Source organism: Balaenoptera physalus (assembly GCF_965194825.1).
Source record: "Balaenoptera physalus genome assembly, chromosome: Y".
Taxonomy (NCBI): domain Eukaryota; kingdom Metazoa; phylum Chordata; class Mammalia; order Artiodactyla; family Balaenopteridae; genus Balaenoptera; species Balaenoptera physalus.
In genome coordinates this window covers 1,223,015-1,248,820 of record NC_138904.1, presented here as the reverse complement: position 1 = coordinate 1,248,820, position 25,806 = coordinate 1,223,015, and the positions used below count along the sequence as shown (strand labels likewise).

General features: G+C 41.4%; 3 long non-coding RNA genes across 6 annotated transcripts in view; 2 read left to right on the top strand and 1 right to left on the bottom strand.

Moving 5' to 3' along the window:
* Positions 1-8,884, top strand: part of LOC309653453 — a 138,948-nt gene extending 130,064 nt beyond the window's left edge. The window contains exons 5-7 of the long non-coding RNA XR_014259179.1: positions 6,717-7,451; positions 8,407-8,626; positions 8,799-8,884. This is a non-coding gene — a long non-coding RNA (uncharacterized lncRNA). The remainder of the gene's footprint in view (positions 1-6,716; positions 7,452-8,406; positions 8,627-8,798) is intronic.
* Positions 8,885-9,271: 387 nt separating this feature from the next.
* On the top strand, positions 9,272-25,290 carry LOC309653455. Of its 4 annotated transcripts, none has more exons than XR_014259183.1 (4): positions 9,272-9,838; positions 10,002-10,153; positions 11,332-11,581; positions 11,980-12,286. It is a non-coding gene; the product is annotated as an uncharacterized lncRNA (long non-coding RNA). The 4 variants fall into 4 exon arrangements; XR_014259181.1 differs by lacking the exon at positions 9,272-9,838 and adding an exon at positions 24,895-25,290 and having other exon boundaries at positions 10,022-10,153; positions 11,980-12,147; XR_014259182.1 differs by lacking the exon at positions 9,272-9,838 and adding an exon at positions 14,042-14,227 and having other exon boundaries at positions 10,022-10,153; positions 11,980-12,147.
* Positions 10,055-15,282, bottom strand: LOC309653457. The gene is made up of 4 exons (XR_014259190.1): positions 15,179-15,282; positions 13,690-13,793; positions 11,540-11,634; positions 10,055-10,143 (listed from the first exon to the last, which is right to left on the bottom strand). It is a non-coding gene; the product is annotated as an uncharacterized lncRNA (long non-coding RNA).
* Positions 25,291-25,806: the final 516 nt, after the last annotated feature.

Genomic DNA, 25,806 nt, shown 5'->3' with positions numbered 1-25,806 from the left:
TATATATATGTGTTAGCATATGGTATTTGTTTTTGTCTTTCTGACTTACTTCACTCTGTATGACAGACTCTAGGTTCATCCACCTCACTACAAATAACTGGATTTCGTTTCTTTTTATGGCTGAGCAATATGCCAGTGTATATATGTGCCACATCTTTATCCATTCATCTGTCAATGGACACTTAGGTTGCTTCCATGTCCTGGCTATTGTGAATAGAGCTGCAGTGAACATTGTGATACATGACTCTTTTTGAATTATGGCTTTCTCAGGGTATATGCCCAGTATTGGGATTGCTGGGTCGTATGGTAGTTCTATTTTTAGTTTTTTTAAGGAACCTCCATACTGTTCTCCATAGTGGCTGTATCAATTTACATTCCCACCAACAGTGCAAGAGGGTTCCCTTTTCTCCACACCCTCTCCAGCATTTGTTGTTTGTAGATTTTCTGATGCCCATTCTAACTGGTGTGAGGTGATAGCTCATTGTAGTTTTGATTTGCATTTCACTAATAATTAGTGATGTTAAGCAGCTTTTCATGTGCTCCTTGGCCATCTGTATGTCTTCTTTGGAGAAATGTCTATTTAGGTCTTCTGCCCATTTTTTGATCAGGTTGTTTTTTTTTTTTTTTTTAATACTGAGCTGCATGAGCTGTTTACATATTTTGGAGATTAATCCTTTGTCTGTTGATTCATTTGCAAATACTTTCTCCCATTCTGAGGGTTGTCTTTTCGTCTTGTTTGTAGTTTCCTTTGCTTTGCAAAAGCTTTTAAGTTTCATTAGGTCCCATTTGTTTATTTTTGGTTTTATTTCCATTACTCTAGGACATGGGTCAAAAAAGATCTTGCTGTGATTTATGTCAAAGAGTGTTCTTCCTATGTTTTCCTCTAAGCGTTTTGTAGTGTCCGGTCTTACATTTAGGTCTCTAATCTATTCTGATTTTATTTTGTATGGTGTTGGGGAGTGTTCTAATTTCATTCTTTTACATGTAGCTGTCCAGTTTTCCCAGCACCAGTTACTGGGAAAGGCTGTCTTTTCTCCATTGTATATCCTTACCTCCTTTGTCATAGATTAGTTGACCATAGGTGCGTGGGTTTATCTCTGGGCTTTCTATCCTGTTCCATTGATCTATAGTTCTGTTTTTGTGTCAGTACCATATTGTTTTGATTACTGTAGCTTTGTAGTATAGTCTGAAGTCAGGGAGTCTGATTCCTCCAGCTCCGTTTTTTTCCCTCAAGACTGCTTTGGCTATTCAGGGTCTTTTGTGTCTCCATACAAATTTTAAGATTTTTGTTTCCTAGTTCTGTACAAAATGCTATTGGTAATTTGATAGGGATTGCATTGAATCTGTAGATTACTTTGGGTAGTATAGTCATTTTCAGTGTTGATTCTTCCAGTCCAAGAACATGGTGTATATCTCCATCTGTTTGTATCATCTTTCTTTCATCAGGGTCTTATAGTTTTCTGCATACAGGTCTTTTGTCTCCCTAGGTACGTTTATTCCTAGGTATTTTATTCTTTTTGTTGCAATGTTAAATGGGAGTGTTTCCTTAATTTCTCTTTCAGATTTTTCTTCATTAGTGTATAGGAATGCAAGAGATTTCTGTGCATTAATTTTGTATCCTGCTACTTTACCAAATTCATTGATTAGCTCTAGTAGTTTTCTGGTGGCATCTTTAGGATTCTCTATGTATATAGTATTATGTCATCTGCAAACAGTGACAGTTTTACTTCTCCTTTTCCAATTTGTGTTCCTTTTCTTTTTCTTCTCTGATTCCCATGGCTAGGACTTCCAAAACTATGTTGAATAATAGTGGCAAGAGTGGACATTCTTGTCTCGTTCCTGATCTAAGAGGAAATGCTTTCAGTTTTTCTCCATTGAGAATGATGTCTGCTTTGGGTTTGTCATATATGGCCTTTATTATGTTGAGGTAGGTTCCCTCTGTGCCCACTTTCTGGAGACTTTTTATCATAAATGGGTGTTGAAAATTGTCAAAAGCTTTTTCTGCATCTATTGAGATTATATGTTTTTATTCTTCAGTTTGTTAATATGGTGTATCACACTGATTGATTTGTGTATATTGAAGAATCCTTGCACCCCTGGGATAAATCCCACTGTGATTATGGTGTATGATCCTTTTAATGTGTTGTTGGATTCTGTTTGCTAGTATTTTGTTGAGGAATTTTTCATCTATATCCATCAGTGATATTGGTCTATAATTTCCTTTTTTTGTAGTATCTTTGTCTGGTTACAGGGTGATGATGGCCTCATAGAATGAGTTTGGGAGCGTTCCTTCCTCTGCAATTTTTTGGAAGAGTTTGAGAAGGATGGGTGTTAGCTCTTCTCTAAATGTTTGATAGAATTCACCTGTGAAGCCATCTGGTCCTGGACTTTTGTTTGCTGGAAGATTTTTAATCACAGTTTCAATTTCATTACTTGTGATTGGTCTGTTCATATTTTCTGTTTCTTCCTGATTCAGTCTTGGAAGGTTATACCTTTCTAAGAATTTGTCCATTTCCTTCAGGTTGTCCATTTTATTGGCATAGAGTTGCTTGTAGTAGTCTCTTAGGATGTTTTGTATTTCTGTGGTGTCTGTTGTAACTTCTCCTTTTTCATTTCTGATTCTATTGAGTCCTCTCCCTCTTTTTCTTGATGAGTCTGGCTAATGGCTTATCAATTTTGTTTATCTTCTCAAAGAACCAACTTTTAGTTTTATTGATCTTTGCTATTGTTTTCTTTGTTTCTATTTCATTTATTTCTGCTCTGATCTTTATGACTTCTTTCCTTCTACTAACTTTGGGTTTTGTTTGTTCTTCTTTCTCTAGTTCCTTTAGGTGTGAGGTTAGATTGTTTGAGATTTTTCTTGTTTGAGGTAGGCTTGTATTGCTGTAAACTTCCCTCTTAGAACTGCTTTTGCTGCATCCCATAGGTTCTGGATCATCGTGTTTTCATTGTCATTTGTTTCTATGTATTTTTAAATTTCTTCTTTGATTTCTTCAGTGGTCTTTTGGTTATTTAGTAGTGCACTGTTTAGCCTCCACGTATTTGTGGTTTTTACAGTTTTTTTCCTGTAATTGATTTCCAGTCTCATAGTGTTGTGGTCAGAAAAGATGTTTGATATGATTTTAATTTTCTTAAATTTTCTGAGGCTTGATCTGTGACCCAAGGTTTGATCTATCCTGGAGAATGTTCCGTGTGCACTTGAGAAGAAAGTGTATTCTGCCACTTTCAGGTGGAATGATCTATAAATATCAATTAAATCTATCTGGTCTATTGTGTCATTTAAAGCTTGTGTTTCCTTATTAATTTTCTGTCTGGATGATCTGTCCATTTGTGTAAGTGAGGTGTTAAAGTCCCCAACTATTATTGTGTTACTGTCGATTTCCTCTTTTATAGCTGTTAGCAGTTGCCTTATGTATTGAGATGCTCCTATGTTGGGTGCATATATATTTATAATTGTTGTATCTTCTTCTTGGATTGATCCCTTGATCATTATGTAGTGTCCTTCCTTGTCTCTTGTAACATTATTTTAAAGCCTATTTTATCTGATATGAGTATAGCTACTCCAGCTTTCTTTTGATTTCCATTTGCATGGAATATCTTTTTCCATCCCCTCACTTTCAGTCTGTATGTGTCTCTAGGTCTGAAGTGGGTCTCTTGTAGACAGCATATATATGGGTCTTGGTTTTGAACCCATTCAGTGAGCCTGTTTCTTTTGGCTGGAGTATTTAATCCATTCACTTTTAAGGTAATTATCAATATGTATGTTCCTATTACCATTTTCTTAATTGTTATGGGTTTGTTTTTGTAGGTCCTTTTCTTCTCTTGTGTTTCCCACTTAGAGAAGTTCCTTTAGTATTTGTTGTAGAGCTGGTTAGGTGGTGCTGAATTCTCTTAGCTTTTTCTTGTCTGTAAAGCTTTTGATTTCTCCATCAAATCTGAATGAGATCCTTGCTGGGTAGAGTAATCTTGGTTGTAGGTTCTTCCCTTTCATCACTTTAAATATATCCTGCCACTCCCTTCTGGCTTGTAGAGTTTCTGCTGAGAAATCAGCTGTTAACCTTATAGGGATTCCCTCATATGTTATTTGTTGTTTTTCCCTTGCTGCTTTTAATATTTTTTCTTTGTATTTAGTTTGATTAGTATGTGTCTTGGCCTGTTTCTCCTTGGATTTATCCTGAATGGGACTCTCTGTGCTTCTGGGACTTGATTAACTATTTATGTTTTGGTTTTTTGGCTGTGAGGCATGTGGGATCTCAGCTCCCTGACCAGGTATTGAACCCACACACCCCTGTGCTTACAGGTGAAGTCTTAACCACTGGACCAGCAGGGAAGTCCCCTGGGAGCAGTGGTTTTTGGTGGTGGGTCTCAGCTGACCTGTGAGATGGGGCCGAGGGTGGACAGGCCTCACCTCCGTGCCCCTCACATCTCTCTCCCTTGCTGCTGGGCATCTCTGCCTGCATCCAACAGGGGGACCCAGGGTGAGCTCTGTGGGGCACAGAGCAGAGATGGAGTGCAGGCCATCAGAACACCTGCCATACTCTCCCCCTCTATTCGCCCATTTAATGGACCATCTGTTGCTTCCCTGATCAGAGAAATGAGAATCTGCTGATGTAAGTTACTCTGCAATCCACTCAGCTTTCGGTACATATTTTACTTTTTTTTTATTGGAGTATAGTTCATTTACAATGTTGTTAGTTTCAGGTATACAGCATAGTGATTCGGTTATCTGTGTACCTATTCTTTTCCCATTTAGGTTATTACAAAATATTGAGTTCTCTCTGCTACACAGTAGGTCCTCGTTTTTCTCTATTTTATATATAGTAGTGTGTGTATGTTAATCCCAAACTCCTAATTTATCCCTCCCCCCTTTCCCCTTTGGTAACCATGAATTTGTTTTCTGTGTCTGTGAGTCTGTTTCTGCTTTGTAAATAAGTTCATGTGTATTATTTTTTAGATTCCACATATAAGTAATATCAGATGGTATTTGTCTGACTTACTTCGTTTAGTATGATCATCTCTAGGTCCATCCATGTTGCTGCCGATGGCATTATTTCATTCTTTTTATGGCTGAGTAATATCCCATTGTATATATGTACCACATCTTCTTCATCCATTCATCTGCTGATGGACAGTTAGGTTGCTACCATGACCTGGGTATTGTAAATACTGCTGCTATAAACATGGGGGTGCCTGTATGTTTTTGAATGATGGTTTTCTCAGGGTATATGCCCAGTAGTGGGATTGCTGGGTCATATGGTAGTTCTATTTTTAAGGAACCTCCATACTGTTCTCCATAGTGGCTGCACCAACTTACGTTGCCACCAGTGGTGCAGGAGGGTTCCCTTTCCTTCACACCCTCCCCAGCATATGTTATTTGTAGACTTTTTGATGATGGCCATTCTGACCAGTGTGAGGTGATACCTCACTGTACTTTTGATGTGCATTTCTCTAATAATTAGAGATGTTGAGCACCTTTTCATGTGCCTGTTTGCCATCTGTATGTCTTCTTTGAAGAAATGTCTATTTAGGTCTTCTGCCCATTTTTCGATTGGGTTGTTTGGTTTTTTGTTGTTGTTGAGTTGTATGAGCTGTTTGTAGATTTTGGAAATTAAGCCTTTGTCGGTTGCATTGCTTGCAAATATTTTCTCCCATTCTGTAGATTGTCTGTTCATGGTTTCCTTTGCTGTGCAAAAGCTTGTAAGTTTGATTAGGTCCCATTTGTTTATTTTTGCTTTTATTTCTATTGCCTTTGGTATGATTTGTGACAGAGAATGTTTTGCCTATGTTCTCTTCTGGGAGTTTTATGGTGCCATGTATTATGTTTAAGTCTTTAATCCATTTTGAGTTTATTTTTGTGTATGGTGTGGGGGTGTGTTCTAACTTCACTAATTTACATGCATGTCTCCAAGTTCCCCAGCACCACTTGCTGAAGAGACTTTTTCCCATTGTGTATTCTTGCGTGCTTTGTCAAATATTAATTGACCGTAGGTGTGTGGGTTTATTTCTGGCCTCTGTTATTTAAAGATACAGTAAAACGGCATAAGAACCGAGGAAGATTGGGAGAATCCACCTACAAGTCCAGAGCTGCGTGAGAGCACAGAACAGCATAAGGCCTCAGTGTTGAGACGCCCACAGCGGATTATGCAGCTGAGGTCAGCTGAATAATGTCCCCAAAGATGTCCATGTTCTAATCCCCGAACGTTGTGAACTTACGTAGCCACAGGGAGCTGGCAGATGTGGTCCAGTTAAGGACCTTGAGACGCACAGGTGACCTGGATTTTACAGGTGGTCCAGTGTCATCACAGGGGTCCCTGTAAAGAGGACGTCAGAGGAGTATTTGATTACAAGATGCTGAGCTGCTTGTCTTGATGATCAAGGAAGGGGACACAAGCTCAGGATGGCAGACGCCTCCAGAAGCTGGAAAAGGCAGGAAACAGATTCTCCCCTGGAGCCTCCAGAAGCAACCAGCCCTGCAGATCCCTTGATTTTAGGGCTTTGGGCTTTAAAACTATAAGACGGCACATTTTTGTTCTTTTAAGCTACCAAGTCCTTGGTACTTTCTTAGAGTAGCCACAGGAAACTCAGAATCCAGGGATGTTAAGCAGGGGGACAGCTGACACTTTCAGGGAAACAACGACTTATGAAGATTTGATGACTAGGACAGATGAGAAGTAACACAGGGAGAAAGATGTGTTTTTCAACCTGTTGATTTGCAGGACTGAGCATCTCCCTAAGAGACCGCAAACTCCGGCAAAGGAGCACTCAAGTGTCTTCGGCTCGCCTTCCAAAGGGGAGCAGTATCTCTACCTGCTGCCCCGTCTGGCTCGATCCGCGAGAAGCAGCTGGAGGAGGGTTGCCGTGTGAGCCATCAGGTGCGACCCCACGCCTCTGCAGGGTTCCCCTCTCGTTGCCAACATCCCGGCATGCGGAACACGGTGCAGGGATTCGGATGCACCGTGGCTTACGTTCCAGGGACACGGTAATGAGCTTGTTAATCAATTACCGTCTAATTCTGATGGATCCAGAGCCGCCCCCCCTTCCCTCCGAAGCAGATGCTGGAGCTGAAATGGTTTGTGTACCTACGTAGACAACGTGGTTTTACTTCATCTCAGTAGATACAGTGGCGGCTCCTTTTCCCTCCTTGTCCTCTGTGTGGGCTCCTGCACGGCCTCTTTTTTCATCACCTCTGGGGTCTTCTTCAGCCAGGCTCTCCATGAATAACGCCTGAAAAAGAATGCACGGCCAAGGAGCACTGCGCCGAGGTCAAGGCGGCCGAGGCTGAATCGCTGGTTTGTCTGCAGGGGTTCTGCATTGCAATCGAACTTCAAAGCCCCGGGGGGTGGTTCCTGCAGCAGGAATGCAATCGCCACGTCCAACCTTCAGATCTCGGGTTGCAGAAGAGGCAGCCCACCCTCAAGTCCAAGAGAAAGATGCTTTCCACTGCGGGGCTGGCAAGCTGTGCCTGTGAGCGCCACCCCCCTCTGTGCACCCGTATGCAAAGCACTAGCCTCTTCACTTTCTCTGCAAGATGGGAGGCTTGTGAGCTAAATTATGTGCCCCTACAGCCCATATGTTGACGCCCTGACCCCCAGGACCTCAGGATGGGGCTGGATTTGGAGGTGGGGTCTCTAAAGAGGGGATGAAGGTAAAATGAGGTCACAAGGGTGGGTCCTGATCCCATAGGACTGGTGTCCTTATAAGAGGAGATCAGGACACAGACACACACAGAGGGAGGAGAGAGAGGCCTCAGGAGGAGCCAGCCCTGCCCACACCTGGATCTCAGATTCCAGGACGGGGAGAGATACACGTCTGTTATCTAAGCCACCAAGTCTGGAGTATTTTGTTACAGCAGCCCAAGCAAACTCAACACCAAGTTGAGTTATAACAAGCATTTATATCTATCTACCAAAGTTTATATATAATAGATAACCAAGTATTCACAAGTATGTGAGTGTATACCCAACTGTATATATAAAATATATCCTAAGTGGTGAGAATCATAACAAAACATGTTCAGATGCATACGTTTTGTTAACTGCCAACTGTATTTTCATTTAAAAAATGGGAGGGTATAAAGAAATCTTTAGTTTTTGAATGTGGGTAAATAGAAGGCAAGATGGTGTTTTCTGGATTCTACAGAACTCAGGCACTGTGTGTTTGCATGTGTCTGAGTCTGTGTGTGTTTGCTTGCGTGTTATGTGTCTGTGGACATGCGTCTTTATGTGTTTCCGTCTGAATCTCGTCTGTGTGCATGCAGGCGTGTCTCTATGTGTGGGTGCCTGTGTACGATAGTGGCATGTGCACCCAGTTTTGGAAGGTTGCCTGGAAGGTGGTTAGTGATGGAGCTGGGACCCGTGAGGCAGCTCAGAAAGTTAATCCAGATTTGTGTCATTGTCACCGACATAGTGAGGATCTGCCGGTTCCTGTATCCTGAATCTCCAGGAGAGGAGCAGACCGCTTCCCAGGGGAATCTGAGTCAGCTAAGTAAATGCTGCGGCCGTTTGATGGAGACATCAAGTGATTTCTATTGGGGAACCTCTGAAAGATAGTGTAAAGCCATTACCTTCTTTGAACAGACCATCTGTCTCCTGGTATCACTGAAAAACAGCCATCACAGCCAAGCCTGGTCAGTTGTTAATCAAGGACATGAGTTAATAAGGCAAAATAATTAGATGATTAGTGTCATGACCTACCTGTTAAGTGCCCATCTTATATTCTAATGCCTATAATCACCGTCTCAAATGTTCGGGGGTAGAAAAATCCAGCAATGACACTGTCTGAGACGGATTCTCTGAAAGAACCAAGGGACTCGAACGCAGGAAGCAGTGCCACTCGAGGATGTCAGGGCAGCGCCGACAGCCTGTAATACGTCAAGGATTCAGCAGTGTCCGATTGCCTCAGATTTTTGTCACGAGATGTCTGGGATCCTGATGAGTCGCTAGGGACGTGAAATCATAACTAGAAGAAACGCCACCAAGGAAACAATGTGTCACAGGTCAGCGTATGTGGTCGACCCTTCCTGACAACATCTCACAAACACAGAATGGACGAGATGCCTGTGTTATCCCGACGTAAATATGGACCCCAGGAGAAACAGCTCTTTGGACCCACGGTAACTGCTCCTGGGAGGGCGTTATTGGGGGTGGATTTCCCAAGATGCTGCTTACCAGTCATTCCTTGGAAAACCCGAGATTGTAGAGAACACTGATGCAGATCACAGGATGGGGATGACCTAAAAATGGACCCCAGGGGAAAAACAGTAAGTGGGTTATTATGGCTCTACCGGTCCGACCAAATAAGGGATGGTGGATTTATGATCAGATTCTGAATTCTAGAACAGGAAGGGACCTGGGATGAACAGAAGCGCAGACGCTCAGGGCTCAGCGATGTGCAGGTTTGTCACGACTGTTTCTGGACCCAGAGGGAACCGGGTAAGGATGGCAAGACTCTTCAGGGCTGTGTCCCCGCAGGATGTAAGGTCTACTTAGCAACTGGCCCCTCCCTCCCTGGGGCCATGTGTCATTACTCAGCCCGTGGGGGTCAGGGTAGTTCAGAGGGTACTTGCTGAGGTTGCAGACCTGGAGATCCAGGATGTGGGGGAAGTTGGTGCCGAGAAGTGTCCCTTCCTTTTCTTCTCTTTTCCACGAGGAAGCTCAGCTTATCCGCCGGTGTGGAAAGCTGAGAACGAGCTTCAGACCTGCAGGCTGGCTCAGTGTCCGTGAGGATGGATGTCCCCCTCACCAAGCACCGCAGGGGGGCACAGGGTCATCAGGGAAGGGCTTCGAGAAGCACGAAAAGCCGCGTGGACGGACCCCCGGGGATGGACATGATGACGAAGGTGATGTACTGTCTGTCCACAGAGCATCTCCCGTTTCCTATCATAGGGTCCTTACAAGCGCGTTTTCATTTCCTCCTGTCCTTAGGGTGTGTTTCTTAATACGGATGAGCGTTTGAAATTAGGTTGTGATGTTGTCTGATTTTGGTGCCCCCTCCCCTTGAAGGTGGGCTCTGTGGAGCAGAGGTGGGATGTAACTCACTGTGACACGACAGCATCCAGCCGGTCTCCAGTGGTGGGGTCCTGAGGAGGAGTCTTAAGGAAAGTGATACGTGGCCTTCAACGTCTTTAGTCTGAAGGGAAGCAGCCTCGAAGAAAGTAACATTCATGTCCGCACTACCCTGTATTATATGTGTGTGTATCTAACATTCATGTCCGCACTACCCTGTATTATATGTGTGTGTATCTAATAAATATAAATAACTATTATAAATATGGCAATATGATAGACATACAATATGATATATAAGAATGTAAAATGTATAACATTTTACAGTATGACAGTTAACACATAAGGTATAATTTTTAAGTTGTAATGCATAGTATGTAGTATATTCTGTACACATAAATTATGAGTATAATTGCATATATTATACATTATATATGAGTATATCTTAATACATAATAGGTGTATGTACAATGTATAAATATATGTATTTATACTTATATATTGGTATATATTAATATATGTGTATATATGAATATAATGTATAGACATATACAACAGAATATATTATACATTCTAACAAATGATTGACATGTAATTGTATATAATATATAACACAGTATATAATTAGTATAATGTAAAATCATAATGTAAAATATAACATGTATATGAAGTATACTATATACAATTTAATGTACTAAAAATTACATAGTATAAACTTAAATACTAGACACTATATATATTATATACAAAAAATAGTATATTATACTGTTATATACTAGTACATGGTAATATATATATATACAACATATAGTAGTATATATTAATACTAGTATATATTACTATCTGTATAAGGTATATTGTAGTATGGTAATATATACTAGTATATACCATATACTAGTATTAATCTATATTGTGTATGATGTGTTCATTGTACATAATCTATATTATACAATATGTATATTAGATATAATATACATAATATAGCAATATAATAACCGTATAATGTATATCATACACGATTTAAGGGGCGTCCTGTTGTTGGCTACCTCGCTTGCTTCCTTTGTTTTGAACTTTCCGTTGCGCCTGGATGCACACCCTGACTCACTTCCCTGGGGACGTGCGGGTCCCTTTCCCACCACCTCCCCACCTGCTCTGGGCACAGAACCGCCCCCCTGGCGTCACCCGGTCCCCGCAGTCGCCTCTGCCCTCCTCACTCCAGCGTCCCCACCTCCCTGCCTATCCCCAGGCAGGACATCCTCCAAGTCCCACCTGTGCTGCACCATCCCAGCCTCTGCAACAGCCGAGCTCCTCCTCCTCCAACCACCAGCCTCGCCCTGGATGTCCAGAGCTCCACAGTAACCTCTTCACTCGCCTATGAAAGTAGTAGTTCTAAAACTGTCAGCTGCTCCTTCCTTTCTCCTGCCTCTGGACCCCCGTCCTCCCCTGACCCTGCATGAAGATGGTCCCTGAGGTCTGACCCTGGCGTCCTCTCCCTGATCAGCGTGATGGGGCCAATGGATTCTGCCATCTCTCACCTTTATGGAAGCTCCAAAACCTGTCGCTCCCTCCAAAGTGAAGTAAGTCAGATGGAGAAAGACGAACACTGTAGGGTCTCACTTATCTGTGGAATCTAAAAAATACAACAAGGTAGTGAATATAACAAAAAGGAAGCTGACTCCCAGATCTAGAGAACAAACGAGGGGTTCCCAGAGGGGAGGGGGGCATTATAGGGGGAGCAGAGCAAGAGGTACAAACTACTAGGTAAAAAATAAGCTACAATGATATATTGGACAGCACAGGGAACAGAGCCACTGTTTCATAATAACCATAAAGTATAACCTATAAAAATTATGAATCACTGTACTGTATATCTGTAACTTATATAATACTGTACAGCAGCTACACTTCAATGTGTGCTTTTGCTGATTACACCAGCCAATACACTTCAATAAACAATTTTTTTTTTAATCTGTAGGTCCCTCCACTAAACCTCTTCCTTCCTGAACTTGGCCCGTCACTAACAAAGTTCCCTCCCCCATCAAACATCACATCTGCTAAGCTACCTGAAATCCAGACGTTGGGAATTGATTTCTGTGGCTGAGGAAGTGGGTCTCACCTTTGTCTCACCCTAACACAAGCCAGGGTGAGCGGCCTTTGTGGGGTACACTTCCATGGGGTTACCCGGATCTTCAGGGAACTGCAATTTCCTGCATAAATTGTTCTTTTTCCCAGTGTGCTACTTAGAAAAAGGACAATAAATAATAAAATAATTCACATAAATATTTGAAAGCTAGTGATGTGTTAAGAAAAAAAGGAAAATCTAATGAAAAAGGAAAGTTTGTTTTTAATAAGAAAGAGGGCTATTAAAGCAGCAAGCAGAACAACGGTTGCCAGGGGCTGGCAGTGGAGGAACAAAATTGGCAACAGAATGACAAGAGAATGTGGAAATGTACACAACTCACTGGCAGTGCTGATTCCACAACTGTGCACAGGGCTCGAAACGCACCCAACTGTCCACCTGAAAGGGTTGCTTTCACTGAAAAAAATTACGTCTCAGTAAACTTGAATTGAAAACAAAAGGAGCCTAATCATTTTCATTCCTTTCCTGCATTAGCAGCACTAAGTCCAGTGAGTCAGATGGGTGAAGACAAGCACAAGCAATTCTTTCTTTTTACGTAAAAAATGTGTGCTTTTGCTGTTTACAATAGCCAAGACATGGAAGCAACCTAAATATCCAAAGAGAGAGGAATGGATAAAGAAGATGTGGTACATATATACAATGGAATATTACTCCGCCATAAAAAAGAATGAAATAATGCCATTTGCAGCAACGTGGATGGACCTAGAGATGATCATACTAAGTGAAGCAAGTCAGACAGAGAAAGACAAATATCATATGATATCTCTTATATGTGGAATCTAAAAAATAATACAAATGAATCTATGTACAAAACAGAAATAGACTCACAGACATAGAAAACACACTTATGGTTACCAAAGGGGAAAGGGGAGGGAGGGATAAATTAGGAGTTTGGATTGACATATACACACTACTATATATAAAACAGATAAACAACAAGGTCTTACTGTATATAGCACAGGGAACTCTACTCAGCACTCTGTAGCAACCTATATGGGAAAAGAATTTGAAAAAGAAGAGATACATGAGGGACTTCCCTGGTGGCGCAGTGGATAAGAATCTGCCTGCCAATGCAGGGGACACGGGTTCAAGCCCTGGTCTGGGAAGATCCCACATGCCGCAGAGCACCTAAGCCCATGCGCCACAACTACTGAGCCTGCGCTCCACAACTACTGAAGCCCGCGTGCCTAGAGCCCGTGCTCTGCAGTGAAGAGCAGCCCCGCTCGTGGCAACTAGAGAAAGCCCGCGCATAGCAACAAGGACCCAACACAGCCAAAAATAAATTAAATCTTAAAAAAAAAAAGGAATAGATACATGAATATGTATAACTGAATCACTTTGCTGTACACCTGAAACTAACACAACACTGTAAATCAACTCTACTACAGTATAAAATATATTTTTTTAAAACTGTAATTTTCATGTAAAAAAAAAGTGTGCTTTTAAGGCACTGTCCAAATGAACAACTCTTTCCTTGAGGATTCTGTTTGCATTCACGCTTTCTTTCGAGACAGTGTCTGGGGGTGGGGACCTCTGTCATCCTACCTGTGGCCATGCTCACGATGATACTGCTGTACACGAAAAATGGGTAAAAACACACCCCTTATCTTTCATCATCTGTTTTGGCCTCGTTGCCTATTAAAAAGACCCTTAGATAAAATGAAAAAAAGAAAGCATTGAAGTATGGAATTGCACCACTACCAATGTGTTCCCACCACTGGGCGGGCATCCAGCGGAGGCAGGTGGTGGGTGACGTAAACCAGGGTCCTGCCCGCCAGCCATGAGCACACTCGACACGGCCACTGGGGTACAGCCGATGGTCGTGACACCTGGGGCAGCCCCGTGGGAAGGGCAGGGGCACACCGAGGGGGATGCCAGCGGTGTCCGGATTCCACAGGTGCCTGAGAAGCAGCATGCCTGTCACCACATCTGGAATCTGCAGGCACAGTTTCTAAAGGAAAACCTGTACAACTGAACCACAGGTGAGGACAGACATCCAAACGGAATCCCGTGAATCCCAAGGAGACAGGGTGGCACAGCCGGACCCACAGAGGACCCTCCCACCGCCCTGAAAACTACCTTCCACAGCTTTAGTTTTAAGTCGTGGGCTCACCCGAGTGCCCCCAGCTGTGCGGTTGTGCCTGGCTGAAAGCTGACTTGACTTTTACCCCATGCCATGTTCCCTGGGAGTCCTTCTGGAGACCCCGTTACAGACTGTTTACAACAGCTGAGACGTGGAAGCAACCTAAGTGCCCATCAACAGAGGGACGGATAAAGAAGATATGGTACCTATACACACAGTGGAATATTACTCAGCCATGAAAAAGAATGAAATCATGCCATTGGCAGCAACATGGGTGGACCCAGAGATGATCGTACTCAGTGAAGTCAGTCAGACAGAGAAAGACAAATACCATATGATATCTCATATGTGGAATCTAAAAAAGATACAAATGAACTTATGTACAAAACAGACTCACAGACATAGAGATCAGCCAAGAGGGAGGGGGGTGAGGGAGGGAAGAATTGAGAGTGTGGGATTAGCAGATGCAAACTAGTTTATCTAGGATACACACACAACAAGGTCCTACTGTACAGCACAGAAAACTCTACTCAATATACTGTAATAAACTATACTGGAAAAGAAAAAACAAAAACAAAAAAACCCCACCATTCTTCCCTGACCTATAGACAGTGTACTGGCTGATCTCTTCCTCACCCACCTCTCTGCCCTCTCTCCCTGGCTCACTCCATTCCACTGTCCTTCCTGCTCCTCCAATTCACCATGTACTGTTCATCCTCAGGGTCTGCACCCTTGTGGTCCCGTCCTCTGGGAATTTTTCCCACTAGACATCCCCATGGCTTCCCCTCTTACCTCCTTCAAATTTGCCAGAAGTCACCTTCACAGGCAGACTGATTCTGACCACGTTCATGGCCATCTGCAGTCTCCCTTCCAGCACTGCCCATCCTCTTTGCGGATTTATTCTTCTCCATCTGCTTGTTACCTTTCTGATACTATAAGCGTTACTTTTACCTTATGGGCTCTTTGAGTTGATGCTTTTGTCTGTCTTGATCACTGCTGTGTCCCAGCACCTAGAAGCCTGCCAGCGTTATGGTCTCTTCTTGCTTGAAATCTTGAACTAAAATAAGGATTGAGGAAACACCCAGTACACACGTCCGTGCTGCAAACAGTTGAGTGATAAAGACAGAAAAATACAGATAAGACTGTTTTTGCTGATGTGCTCAGGAAAGTCCATTAGACCTGTTTTGGCACCATTGTGTCTGTGATCAAGTGACTGAAAGTGCCGTGGGACTCTGGGACAAATGCGGAAGAACTCCGGTGACAGGAGAATGCTTATGTGAACACAGAAGACGCGTAGAAGGTAAAGTTGGAGAGAAGATTGGGAAGCGGGTCATATAAAACCTTGGAGGATGTGCTGAAGACTTAGATTATATTCGACCTGCAATATTATATCCTGGGATATTCTACCTATATAACAGAACACGCACGAATGACCTATTTTCATTTATATTTTTATAACACACTCTGGCTTTTATGAGAGCAGTGGACAAAGAGAGACACTGTGTTAGTTTGCTAGGGCTGTCGTAACAGAGGACCACAGAATGGGCGGCTTCAACACAGAAATGTATTTTCTCACGGTCCTGGAGCCTGGAAGTCTAGGATTCAGGAGCCAGCAGGGTTGGCTGCTGGTGAGATTTCTCTTCCTGGCTCGTAGACGGCTGTCTTCTTGCTGTGTCCTCCTGTGGAGGGGAGAGAGAGGGAGGGAGGGAGGGAGGGAGGGAGGGAGGGGGAGAGGGAGGGAGAGGGAGGGAGAGGGAGGGAGGGGGAGAGAGAGGGAGAGAGAGAGAGAGAGAGCGCGCGCGAGAGAGAGAGAGCGCGAGAGAGAGAGCGCTCTGGTGTGTCCCCCTCCCATAGGACGGGAGTTCTATGGGATCAAGGCTCTGCCGTTATGACCTCATTTAACCATCATTACTTCCCTAAAAGCCCCATCTCCAAATACAGTCTCATTGGGGGTTAGGGCTTCAACGTATGCATTTGAGGGGGACACAGTGGAGTCTGTAACACACAACTGGAAACAGGGACACCCATCTAGGGGCATCACTGAGAGAGCATGGTGGAGGTGGAGACAGTGAGAATCAGACTTGAGGCATCTGATAACCACAGAGCCAATGGGATTTGCTGGTAGATCAGAAGTGAAGGGCAAGAGAAATAAAGATGGGGACTCTATGATTTGGGATGGAGGTACTCAATTTCTAGAAAATGAGCATTAGACGTGCATGCTTCCTGCAAGTTTATCTTAGACAGATTTCACTGATTTAGAGTGATGGCTTCCTGATCTCAGGGCAACGGACTCGATAACAGAATGTCTGTTATCTCTGGTCACCACTGCTCTGGGTTACTGAAACTGAGCAAGACCCTGTGGGGTTCCTGGGCATGGAAGCCTTTCTGTCCCCCATTTCTTGTTTGTAGGAAACAGACTTCAGCCTCCTGGACCTTCCCTGACTCCCAAAGGGCAGATGCAAACAGTTGCCAATCAGGGAAGGAAGGGGATGCAGAGACAAGGCGGGGAGCAGTCGAGACACAAGACTGCAGCCTTGGGGCAGGTCCTGGTTCCCCCTCGAGCGATACCCATGACAACATCTTTGAGCTCTTTACAGCACTAAAACCCCCCAACAAACGGAAGCTGTCATCATTCTTCATTCCAGAGAAGACCCCCTGAGGCCAGATTAAAGGGACCAGAGAAGCTCATCAAGAGATTACCTGAGGGACTTCCCTGGTGGTCCAGTGGCGAAGACTCCATGCTCCCAATGCAGGGGGCCCGGGTTTGACCCCTGGTCAGGGAACTAGATCCCACGTGCTGTTACTAAAAATTCCGCAGGCCGCAACTGAAGATCCTGCGTGCCGCAACAAAGATCCCGTGCACCGAAACTAAGTCCTGGTACAGCCAAATAAATAAATATTTTAAAAAAATAAGAGAGAGAGAGAGAGAGATTACCTGAGACCAGATGAAAGGAGTGCAGGCCCTGCACACACCCTGATTCTTATCAGCAACCCCACCCTTGAACCATTGCTACAAAACTCCTCACTACCCCCCCTCCAGGTTGGGACACACAGTTTTGAGGGCACGCATCCACTGTGTCCCCCTTTGCCTGGCAAAGCAATAAAGCTATTCTTTTCTACTTCACCCACAACTGTCTCTGAGATTTGATTCAGCACCAGGGCACAGAGGCTGAGCTTTTGGCATCATTACTGCTTTTACGTAAGCTCTTCCGGCTCATGTTTCTTCCATTCCTGTCCTAAAATTCCCATTCTTAAACTTTCCATTTCCCCTTGCTAACGTCAATCACGAACTATGAGGTTATGACTCCTGGCGAAACCAAGTCCCCCAATACTGAGTTCCCCTGCCGAGTTTAAGATTAACCTCTCCATCCAAAACTTTATTGCCTTTCTTGTCCCGTCCATTTCCCCTAAGATGTGAGGAATATCAAAGAAAAGGGGGCACTGAAAATGAGCAGGGCTCTTTGGGGAATCTTCCGGGTACAATCACCCTCTGTGTCCCCAGTTTCTTGTTTGTAGAAAAAGGCTTTCGTATCCTAGACCTTCCCTGCGTTCCAAAGAGCAGACCCAAGCAGTTAACACTTAGAATTATAGAGTCACACCTCTCCTAGTTCCTCCTGAAAGGACAGAGATAACAACCTGACCCATATCTCTGAGTTGTTCTGCAGAAACCAAGACCCCCGCCCGGGTGGAGGATGGTGACCACATGCTGACCACAAGCACTAGATCCCAGGCTGGTTGGAACCAGAAGGCTGATGACTGAGATTCCCCGAAACATCACCCTGTTGCCTCACCACCAACCAATCAGAAGAAGGTCCAGGAGCTGATCAGCCGTCCTAGGACCCTCTCCCCAACACTGTCTTTAAAAACCCTTCCCTGAAAGCCATCTGGGAGCTCAGGTCCTTTGAGCATGAGCTGCCCGTTCTCCTTGCTTGGCACTTGCAATAAACGCTGTACTTTCTTTCGCCACTTCCCGGGGTCAGTAGATTGGCTTTACTGCACATCTGGACCCCAGTGGACCCAAGTATGGTTCGGTAACACTGGCACCCCAATGTTCGTCTATTTAAGATTCAGGGCTGTCGTTTGATGAAATAATCTATGTGTTCAGAATTTAGGGAGTAGTTAAAGTTGTTGCTATGCCCTAATTATTGTACAGCCCTTTGGACCTTGTTTAATCTGTCATGAGCTATTGAAAAACAGAATTATGTCATGGTTTGTCTCTATCCAATGAATACACCAAAAATGAAAAGGTAGACACAGGTAGAATTAGAACATAAGCAGAATAGGGATTTTTGTCGTGGATGCCCTAGAATAGTCAGCATTTCCATTAATGCTGGGGTATTCTACCTATATAACAGAACATAAGGGTTTATGTTCATGTATAACTTTACTTGGAAGTGGTCATAGCGGTGTATGATTTTAGAGCCAAAAGGGGATTGTTGGAACACACCCCAACCTCAACAAGAGCCAAGAAAACTAAAGACTGAAGATGTGAACTGCTTGCTCGTGGTCACGGGGGCAGCACGAGGTCAAGCATGAACGTCTCGGGCTCTTTGCTTTTCCTATACTACGCTGTTCCTGTCCTTTACCTACCACGGGATAAACTTCTTAGTGAGCCAATGATGCTGCTTCCCCCAAATTACTCCTTTCTGTTTCTTCTCAGAACGAGCACTTTTTCCTCCATCCATAAATATGCTTCTCGTGCATGGAGGCCTGAGTTTTCTCAATTCTAAAATAGTAACACTTTTGCCTACAATAGTATAATCTCCTTTTGGTTAATAAAGCATAATAAATCATGCAAGCATATTAAACTGCTGGAGTGAAGTATTACGATTTCCATTATTTCTAGGAATTGAGTCCATACTGATTGCATACGTGAGTACAGTTATGACATGTGGACAGATGCAGTACAGCTGTTCTCTGCCAGAATCATCCCATTCTGTTTATCCTTTAAAACCTAATTTACACAGCACCTTAGAGCCTAAATTACTCAGTGGAATATGTTAAATGGGATTAACTATAAATTAGGTAGTCCTCCAGAATTGGGGGACATTAGATGTACACAGTGCAATGCTAATAAAATGGTATCTTAACCCTTTTCGCTGACTGTCAACTTATATTAAATTTGATACCGCATGTAACCATTATTGGATTAGATGCTGTATTTTGAAATTAGTTCTGTTATTGTGGTAAATTTGTGTTACTTCTAATTGAAAATAAGCAGTTCAAAGTTTCATATTGATTAGATGACTTAAAATAATTAACAATGGATATTCAGAGCATTATAGAGCTTATCTGCATTATGGAAAGCAAATGCTTCTTCTAGGCGAATATTTTACCGTATCAAATTGTTATTAAATTCAGTACTCATAACCATTTTAATAATGGTTATGAAGTGATGGTAAGAATTTATGAAAGCCGTTAAAATGGGGGGTTTGTATTCCCAAGAGGAACACACGCAGTTGGGACACATGGTGAACTGCTTCCGTTCCTACACTGAAATGTACGCGTTTATTATCTGTACCTGGACATCATGGTCCGTGGTGATTACTGCATCATTAACCACTGTTATGAGATGAAGTACCGTATGTTGTACCTGCTGGGTACACTAGCAGGATACAAATACAACACTGAAAAGACGTGCTGAGAACAACTTTCTCGTGATTACTTAGAAACGGATTGAAATTACACCTTGAAAGACGACCTGGGTCTTATTCATCACTTTCATGAGACACTTACTGGACATACGTGAGCCTCACATTCTTCATCTAAGAGGATGCAGGGCGCTTTATGGATTTACAGGTTTCAAAATATTTTCACATAGACCGTGTCATTTCATTCCCTTGCACACACATGCACACACTACAGATTAGCAATGTAACCTATTTTGAAAAAAAAAAAAAAAAGACTAACTCATTGAAAATATAAATATGCATACATAACTATTAAATTGAGATAAACTGTTTTCACAAGGAATATTTAATTTTCACTAGAAAATATAGATATAGATAGATGTAGCAGATTGTGATGATTAACATAAAAGGAAGGTATAGGTATAAATATCATATAGGTAGATAATCACCAGTATCTCTCAAGTAAAACTTTTGCTTTTATATATAGGATGCATAAACAACAAGATCCTACTGTATAGCACAGAGAACTATATTCAATATCCTATGATAAAACATAATGGAAAAGAATAGTAAAAAAGAATGTGTGTGTGTCTATATATATAAATAAAACTGAATCACTTTATGTACAGCAGAAATTAACATGACATTGTAAATCAACTCTACTTCAATAAAAAAGTCTATGACAAAGTTTTCTCTGAATGAATTAGTTTGTGCACACAGGAAGTTAAGAGGAAAGTCGCTATCAAACTCTTGTTGTATATGATAAATTTTCTTTTTACCTTGCTAATTTCTTTAACTTACTTTTAGACTGGAGGTTTCACTTGAATTTTCTCTGCACTGCCTGAGCCAGTTTTTTGTTCCTGCCTTTTACTCTACAAAAATTGTGTCAAGCCTCAGAGGTCTGGGTCATTGTTCAAAACTTTGCAGCCAGCTTTTAAGATATTCACTTTACTTAAACAGCTGGGCCTAAACCTTGAAAAGAAACCTATGAAGAAATTAAGCTTTGACAGAACACCTCTTCTTTATCCATTCACCTCTCAATGGACCTTTGGGGTTGCTTCCAGCTCTTGGATATTGTAAATAATGGTGCAGGGAACACAGGTGTGCAAATACATCTTCAAGATCTTGCTTGAATTCTTTTGCATATATACTCGTAAGTGGGATTGCTGGGTCATACGGTAATTCAGTTTTTAATTTTTTGAGGAAATTCCATACTGTTTTCCATAGCAACTGCACCATTTTACATTCCCACCAACAGTGCAAAAGTATTCCAAATTTGCATCTGCGCCAATACTTGCTCTTCTCTGTACGTTTTTGTTGTTATTGTTTTTGTTTTGTTTATAGCAGGTGATATCTCATTGTGGTTTTGATTTACATTTCTCTCATGATCAGTGCCAGTAAGCATCTTTTCTCATGCTTATTGGCCATTGCATGTCTCTTGGGGTGAAATGTCTATTCAAGCCCTTTGGCCCATTTTTTAAGCGAGCTATTTGTTTTATTGTTGTCGAGCTGCAGAAGTTCCTTATATAGTCTTGATAATAACCCCTTATCAGAGATATGATTTGCAATGATTCTCCCATCCCACAGGCGGCCTTTTCATTCTTGATGGTTTCTTGTGATGTGCTAATGTTTTGCTGTAGTCCCACCTGTCTATTTTTCCTTTTGTTGCCTTTGGTTTTGGTGTCCTATCCAAGAAATTATGTGGCCTTAAAAACGAAGGAAACCCTGTCACCTGCTAAAACATGAATGAACTTCGAGGACATCATGCTAAACAAAATAAGCCAGGCACAAAAGGACACACACTGTAGGACTCCACTCACATGAAGTATCTAAATAGTTAAAATCATAGACACAGAAAATAGAAAAGTGTACACCAAGGGCTGGGAGGATGGAGCATGGCAAGTTGGTACTGAATGGCTACAGAGGTTCAGTGTTGCAAGATGAAAAAGTTCCAGAGATCTGTTGAACAACAATATGACCATACTTAACACAATGAACTGTACACTTAAAAATGGCTAGGATGGGGGCTTCCCTGGTGGCGCAGTGGTTGAGAATCTGCCTGCCAATGCAGGGGACACAGGTTCAAGCCCTGGTCTGGGAAGATCCCACATGCCGCGGAGCAACTAGGCCCGTGAGCCACAACTACTGAGCCTGTGCGTCTGGAGCCTGTGCTCCGCAACAAGAGAGGCCGAGATAGTGAGAGGCCCCCGCACCGCGATGAAGAGTGGCCCCCGCTCGCCACAACTAGAGAAAGCCCTCACACAGAAACGGAGACCCAGCACAGCCATAAATAAATAAATAAATAAATAAATAAATAAATAAATAAATAAATAAATAAATAAATAAATAAATAAAATAAATTTTTTTAAAATGGCTAGGATGGTAAATAATAAAAAAGAAAGTAAGCTTTAGGAAAAAAATTAAAAAGAAAGCACAGAAACAAAACTTTGGAAATAGAGTGTGTTCCCTATTTGCATTCCTGCTGGATGCAGAGATCTTAAAATCACAGGGGTTTAACCATCACACACATAAAATACAAAGGTTACAGACCATCATAATGGGACCATTTTGAAGGGCATTCCTATGAAACATGATATTGAGGCACTTTTAAGGCAGTTACACTACTCTATTATGGTTTATGAAGATTGCCAAAGGAATAGTTAGAACATCAGAGAATAAAGTGTTCAGTGAAATCACTTTCTTTATGAATAGCCTAGCTCCGTCTATTAGAGAAAAATGTGAAGAACTGAGTGGCTTATACGGCAGTTAAAATAGTTGCATTGTTCTAGTAAAGAGCAATCATTTGATATTAAGTTGGTTATTAACAGATATTAATTTGTGCTTTTAGATTACTAGTGATTGAGATAATTCATTCTTCATTAAAATAATTCCCTATTATTAGAGAACATTAATTTATGTACAGATTTTATTGTCCCACTTTTTAAAAATTGGAGTATAGTTGATTTACAATGTTGTGTTAGTTTCAGGTATACAGCAAAGTGATTCAGTGATTCAATATGTATGTGTATATACAAAAAAATTGGGTTGGCCAAATAGTTCATTCAGGTTTTTCCATAGCATCTCATGGAAAAACTCTAACGAACTTTTTGCCCAACCCAATATATATATATATTCTTATTCAGATTCTCTTCCTTTATAGGTTATTACAAAATAGAGTAGAGTTCCCTGTGCTATACAGTAGAGGTCCTTGTTGTTTATCTATTTTATATATATTAGTTTGTAGCCATTAATCCCAAACTCCTAATTTATCCTTCACCTTTGGTAACCATAAGTTTGTTTTCTATGTCTGTGGGTCTATTTCTGTTTCATAAATAAGTTCATTTGTATCATTTTGTTTTAGGTTCCACAAATATGCAATATCATATGATATCTGTCTTTTTCTGTCTGGCTTACTTCACTTACTATGATCATCTCTAGGTCCATCCATGTTGCTGCAAATGGCATTATTTCATTCTTTTTTATGGCTGAGTGATATTCCACTGTAATACAGATATACCACAACTTCTTTACTTTTTAATTGAAGTACAGCTGATTTACAGTGTTGTGCTAATTTCTGCTGTACAGCAAAGTGACTCAGTTATACCCACATATACATTCTTTTCTAATTCTTTTCCATATAGTTTATCACAGGACATTGAATATAGTTCCCTGTGCTCTACAGTAGGACCTTGTTGTTTATCCATTCTAAATGTAATAGTTTTCCAAATTCCCACCTACTCACGTCTTGTTTCTGCTGTCGTTGTTTTGTGGCATTTGGATTCCTCTCTTTGGATAAAAACCGTACCAGGAGCCATGATGCATTCCTAGTTCACACTTTGTCAATATTAACTGTCATCTTCACGATCACATTGAAGATTGCATGGTATTCTTCCCAGCAGTTGCCAAAGAAGGCATTCTTTCATATCCTGTAAATGGTCTCCAAGGTTGTTTCTCCAATAGAAATAAAGAATTTTCTCTTTTTCCATCAAAGAGACTGAAGAGTGTATTAAAAATATTCACATATTTTGTAGAAACTCAGGCTGGAAGATTTGAATATTATGATAGTCTTGGAAATAATCAAATTGCCAAAGACTTTGGCACGTTAAATGTTGCAAGGTTATTTGGCCCTCTTTGAAAAAAAACAAGAAAACACAAAAACTTTTCATCAGCCAACCCTCTCAGAGGAAGATGTCTCTACGTAGAGTCTGAATTTCCTGTATGAGGAAAGCAAAGCACTTGAAGTATTTGTGTCCACTGTCTGGTCTGATTCCTTACTCTAGAACTATGCATTATTTCTTTGATCTGTAGATAAATACCAGCAGCCCCTGTACTGTTGAAAGTAATTTTTTCAGCTTTATTCATTTATTTCTCAAGCAGTGATTATGTAGAATCTCTGGCATATTCATTGTCAGCAGTAAATCTGGTATTCTGAGTTTGGTGGATTCAAGGCATTCTTTGGTATTTCACACACAAGGGGCACCCTTTTTTGTTCATCTTGAAAACATCAAAATGGTGGTCTTAGGTCAGAAATGGCAGTTTTTCGATACAAATAACAATCACCAAAAAAGCTGTGGATTCCACCTATTAAAAATGGAATCTAAATGTGGATTAATATCTCTGGTGAGAAGTGATGGCTTTCCTATTAGCTCTATGGATAGTGACATACTTGATTAGAATAAATCTGGTTTCTTTCCAGATTGATATAGGAGAAGAATATGCTCCTTTTCTATTGTGCATGTTTCAAGATATAATTATAAAGTTCTCTGTATGAATTTAGGAAGGCAAGTTACGAACCTCAAATATTTCAATCTATCTTTACGGGCACAAATCTGTGAGTCTTTGAATTTATATTCAACTGCTTCCCCAAAGATATGTGAGTTACACTGAAACTCAGAGTTCAGCATGTTTCCTGCACAGTTTATTCACAGCCTAACCAACGAATGATCAATGTTGAATTAATTTTACATATAAAATATGCATTTGCAGAAAATAAAGATATAACCAAAACCCCTGTCTTTCTCCTAATTCACTCCCAAGGTTGCCCACGGATTCTGAGGTAAACCCTACAGAGCCACAAAGATACCAAGAATTTAAACAAAGGATGTACTGAGTCAAGTCTGCACCCCGTGACTTAACGAAGCAAAGGAAGATGAAGCTGTGTACCAGAAAGTTCTGGTTGGAAGAAGAGACCAACTCAAGATCCACTGCTTCCCACTGAGATAGAGTAAAAAGAACGCACAGATTGATGCTTTAAAGATATGATTCAAAATGTTTAGGGACTTCCCTGGTGGTCTAGTGGTTAAGACTTTGTCTATCAATGCAGGGTGTGCGGGTTCGAGCCCTGGTTGGGGAGCTTAGATCCCACATGCCTCGCGGCCAAAAAACCGAATCATAAAACAGAAGCAATGTTGTAACAAATTCAATAAAGACTTTAAAAAAAAGATGGTCCACATCAAAAAGAAAAAAAATGTTTAGGGGTTTGTGTTTAGTGAATGTCATTTTTAAACACAATACTGTAAATAAAAGGTATCCCTAGAGGTTAAGTGAATAGGAAAATGGACATGACAGCAAACTAAAATATTCTGGGATTTGAATGCAGCGATTACCCTGTAACACAAGAAAAATATATATAATTAACAACAACAGCACTTAAGGAGTTTCAGCCCTAACGTTATATTCTGAGCTAATTTAAAATACTATAATGAAACATATTCTGATTTTAACCATCACTGAATTAATTGAAAAGAATTCCATTGGTGATACCTGACTTATTGGCCAGACCATCCAATATGAACATATCTCAATAAAGAGAGAATGAAATAGTGGGGAATGATACATCTAAATAGATAAGGTTACAATCTTTGAATGACTTATGCAACTACCAAAAGAGAATTCTTTTTTTCTAAATTAAAAAAAAATTTTTTTTATTGAAGTCTAGTTGATTTCCAA